Here is a 5,362-nt window from a genome sequence, read left to right as displayed (position 1 = left end):
AAAGTATGTTAAGAACCAGGTCCCCAGGGGCTTAGCACGCCTATAGTACAGTTCGGACTTACTCCTACAGTCAAGGGAGAGGCATTCAATAATGACAGCAGGAGGACACGCAAGTCAGAGTGATAGCCGTTGGGAAGTGTCCAGTAGTGAAAGGAGTTGATGGCTAAGGCAAAGAGGATGAGAGGGGTGACTGAGTCAAGAGCTATTTGGAAGGTTGTCTCTTTAACAAGTTTAGCAACTGCCTCTTGAGCAAACTTCATGAAACAAGGTGAAGTTCATTACAGCCTCCAATATAACTGTTAAAACAAAAGTGAAATTTGCGGTTACATAGGCCTAAAGTTGATTGTGTTCCCATTAGTGGGAATGAGAGGTCCTCCAACAAGAAAAATGATCGTTTTGCTTTACCACATTATTGTATGAGTTTAAAAGATGCCAAGGTACAGCACTCACGTGGGTGTACGAGAGCTGGTCTTCCCTTTATGAAAGGGTCAATAGCTGTTCTCCTAGCAATGGCTATAAGAGCACCTTTTAAGACTAATAATTGTGGAAGGGCTGAATTCTTCATAATAAAATCTTTAAAACATTTATAAAATTTCTCTGTAAAGCCATTTTCCTGGGGAGACGTATAATTATCAAAAGGCAAGATGAGAGCATAAGGCCCATTTCACATAAACATGGACAGTATGAGCCTCAGTCAGGAAAGCTGAGGGTAGAGAAATAAAACCCAGGTGAGAAAATGAAGCCAGGATCAATTTTTCTTCCCAGTGTATTTTACTGTATACAAACGATAAGGCATAAACAGCTTCTGATTTCCCACCAGACTCTGATAATTTTTTTTCTAAAAAAGGCTGGCTAAGACTGAATGTCAAATTCTATCATTCAAATATACATGCCACATTCACCATGAATTCTGCTGCAGTTAACCTAATTTTTTATGTGATGCTTTTTATTTTTTCTTGAATTTTAAATGCAGGAATTTAGGTACCATTCAGAATCTTCCCTTTTTCTTTGATCTCTTAAAAATCACGGTGGTGAGGGTTATTACAGCCCTCCAATCTCTGTGCAATAAACTGGAGTATTCTTTGTTGCTCAAAAAGCAAAGAAAAGAGAATCTGGTTAAACTCAAGTTCACCCAACCACTGTTCCAAGAAATACGCTTGCTTTTAGCACCTTTTCCAAGGCTCTGCTTTCAAGCAAGTCCCACCAGGCTTGGGCAAGCCTCCTTAAGTCATACCACAGGTGCAGAAGAAGAAACTGCATGAGGCCAGAAGACCAAAGCTCTGTGTGGCCTGAGCACTTCACTTCGTCACCTGGTTCTCAGTTTCTACAGCTTTAAAAATGACCAGATCTTGTAGACCAAATAATATTAATCTCTTGTTACAATTCTGTTCAATCGATAGTAACTGCCTTAAGTGCTTTCTGGATTCTGAGGTGGACCTCAGGCTCAGGAGGAAAGATTAGCATGATTGACTAGTGATGTCTACCAAGAGTGCAGGATGTGGTAACTACAGCATGAGTGCCATTTTTTTTTTGGATATTTCTGGGATATGATACTTTTAGTTCTTGTATGATTCTTGTTCCCTGTTACCAAAGAGAAGAAAGACTGAATCTTGGAATAAGCCTGTAGATTCAAGAGTTGTGAGAAGATGAATTCAGTATTACAGAATAAGATGACTGAATAGAGATTAAAAATAGAAGATAATCTAGAGACAAATTTTTGATCATAAGACTAAAGAGCCAGGGAGATGAACATAGAGGTAAATATTATGTGCAGGCATATAAATGGGCTGAAAATTGAGATAAGATCTGTCATCTCTGATTCGTATCTCCCTGATGCGATGCTTGAGGGACTTCTGAGAATAAAGGATCAGGAAAAAAATAAACTCCTGATGTCTTTGAATCAAGAATTCTATAATTTTACCATGTAAGCAAATAGGAGATATTTCATGGCATACAGAAAATACTCAATAAAGGAAGGAAGAGTAAATCAAACTAGGGGCAATCTCCTTCCCCTCATATATGGAAATATTTGGAGACATTTTTGATTGACATGACTGGGGGGGTGTTACTGACACCTAGAAGGTAGAAACCAGAAATGCTGGTAAACATCCTACAAGGCACAGGATATCCCTGTATAACAGAGACTTGTCCAGCCCAAGATGTCAATAGTGCCAAAGTTGAGAAATCCTGTATTAAAGGAATGAATGGAAGAACAAATGATCAAAAGCCCCATCCTACATGTACTCTCTGGGGCTGGAGACTCCAGTGTTCACCAACATATTTGCTCTCCCCTTTTTCTCTAACCCACACCTAGACCATGATTCCTCCCCTTCCTTTAAATTCAGGTGTGGTCAAGTGACCAAGTTTGGCTCAATGGGATGTGAATGGAAGTTACATCTGACACTTCTGGGACTAATGCATGAATAAACTTCCCTATCTTTATTTTTCCTCTTGTATTAGCTGAATGGAGAGCTCTCTTATGAACTAGAGGGGGAAGAAGACACAAAATGAGGGGAGTCTGGGTCCCCAAATGACTGTTCAGAGTACAGCATATCCTAGAATCCTGATTCTCCACATCGGATCCTACTGTGAAGGAAAACTAACTTTAACCTTTTATTTCATTAAGTCATTGAAAGTTGAGGGTTGCATTTTACAGGAATTAGCCTCCTTTGGATTATACATCTGAAATCTGACCACTTGGACTATGTGCTATTCCCTAGCCAGAAAAGCAGATCAAGGTTTTCCAATCTCTGTCTGTCTTTGTCTCTCCATCTCTTTCTCTCTCAACTGTCTTGTACATGATTAGATGTTTTATCAACCTCTCTCTTATGGCCTCTATTTCATGTTTCAGCTTCCCTATACTTAGAAACTCATTTTTACCTATTTTTTCCCTGTCCAAAGCTGTTGACCATCTACATTAGTAGCCACAATATCACAAAAGCAGGAGCAAGGGGGTGTGTCTCCCTTTTATATATATAAGAGTTTATGGGATCCCTGAAGCATCATGACTCCATAACAGATTACAGGATCCTTGAATTATTTTAAATTCAGAAGAAAAAAATATATAAAGCATTATGCTAGGATCTATGGGTCATAAAATGTGTTATATAAAATGCCTGTCTTCAAAAAAATTTATATTCTGGAAAAAATAAATTAAAAAATACAGATGAAGATAAGATAAATACATTATATGAATACAGGCATACCTTGGAGATATTGCAGGTTTGGTTCCAGACCACTGAACAAAGTGAATATTGCAATAAAGCGAGTCACACAATTTTTCTGGTTTCCCAGAGCATATAAGTTATGCTTACACTATATGCACTGTAGTCTATTAAATCTGCAATATCATTGTCTATAAAACAATGTACAAACCTTAATTAAAATATTTGATTGCTTAAAAATGCTAACGATCATCTGAGCCTTCAGTAAATTGTAGTCCTTTTGCTGGTGGAGGGTCCTGCCTCCGTGTGGATGGCTGCTGACTGATCTGGGTGTTGGTTGCTGAAGTTTGGGGTAATTGTTGCAATTTCTTAAAATAAGACAACTGTGCAGTTTGCCTCATCAATTGACTCTTCCTTTCAAGAACAATCTCTCTGTAGCGTGCAATGTTGTTCGATGGCATTTTACCCACAGTAGACATTCTTTCAAAATTGGAGGGACTTCCCTGGTGGTCCAGTGGGTGAGTGGGTCCATGCTCCCAATGCAGGGGGCCCAGGTTAAATCCCTGGTCGGGGAACTAGGTCCCGCATACATGCCACAACTAAAAAGTCTGTATGCCACAGCTAAAGATCCCGCATGCAAGGAACAAAGATCCCGTGTGTGGCAACTAAGACCTGGCGCAGCCAAAATAAATATTTTTTTAAAATAAAAAATAAATAAAAAACAAAATGAAGTCAATCCTGTCAAATCTTGCCATTGCTTTATCAACCAAGTTTATGTAATATTCTGTTTGTTGTTGTCATTTCAACAATCTTCACAGTGCCTTCACCAGATACAGATTCCATCTCAAGAAACTACTTTCTGTGCTCATCCATAAGAAGCAATTCCTCATGCATCAAAGTTTTATATTTACAATAAATATAATAATAACGAAAGTGTTTGAAATATTGTGAGAATTACCACAATGTGACACAGAGACACTAAGAGAGCCAATACTGTTGGGAAAAGGGCACTCATAGACTTGCTCCACAAGGGTTACTACAGACCTTCAGTCTAAAAAATAATAATAATAAATGCAATACCTGTAAAGCAGATATCAATAAAATGAGGTATGCCTGTAAATAAATTCCTTAGAAGTTCAAGAGAGAATTCAGAAATTCAGAATTCTGAAGAGACTTCAGAAAAGGATGAATTGAAGCAATGTCCTTTCAGATGGGTTTCAGGAGTGGACAAGATTTCGAAAGCTGACCATAGGCTGAGGAATGAGGCCATTAAATGCCAGCTATTCTAGGGGTCAACCGGAAGTCTAATCGGTCAGGGTCTAGAGCAGCGCCATGCAGTAGAAATACAGTGAGCTACAAATGAAAGCCAGTTGCAAATTTTAGTTTTTCAAGTAGCCCCATTAGAAAAGTAAAAAGAAACAGTGAAACTAATTTTAACAATATATTTTAACTCAATATATCCAAAATACTATTATTTCAACATATAATAAATAAATATAAAAATATTAATTACATTTTTCACTCTAAGTCTTTGAATTCCGGAGTGTATTCTGCATTTATAGCACTTCTCAATTTGGACTAGTCACATTTCGAGTTCTCACTAGCCCCATGTAACTAACGGTTATCATATTGGACAATGCAGGACTAGACCATGTAGGTTAAAAGGCCTGGACTTTGTCCTCCTTGAAATCACCCACACTGCCCAGAGTACAATCATTTGCACACTAGTGCTCAATGCACTTTGTTGGGAAGAATTGTTTCAATAAATGCTTCCATGGAAGACACAGGTTTATAAAGCTTCGAAGACAGACTTTTCTGTTGTGATGTAGAAGAAGCTAATTACTATGGAAGAAAGTCTTAATTGGTTACTCCATCACCTTTCCTGAATGTCGATCTCTAACACTCAACTTTGACGTTCTAATGCCTGATTTTCTGTCTCCTTAACTTCATGAGATGAATTACAGCAAAATCACTCACATCACCCTGGAACAGGAGGTCTTCTCATTCTCAGACTCTTGTCATCAACGTCACCAACTCTGGGCCCTGAACAACATCTGGATCTTCTGGAGCAAATCCAGTTGCCCTGACAGTTGCTTTGGATGACTTTAAAGTAATTCTGGACTAATTCTCATTCTTTTTTTATCCTTATTAAAACCACTGTCTGCATTGTCTTTTTTTTTTTTTTTTTTTTTTGCGGT

The sequence above is a fragment of the Monodon monoceros genome, unplaced genomic scaffold, assembly GCF_005190385.1.
Source record: "Monodon monoceros isolate NGI ecotype Baffin Bay Population unplaced genomic scaffold, NGI_Narwhal_1 Super_Scaffold_5, whole genome shotgun sequence".
Taxonomy (NCBI): domain Eukaryota; kingdom Metazoa; phylum Chordata; class Mammalia; order Artiodactyla; family Monodontidae; genus Monodon; species Monodon monoceros.
The sequence above is the reverse complement of the archived record's forward strand: the minus strand, read 5'-3'. Positions refer to the sequence as shown.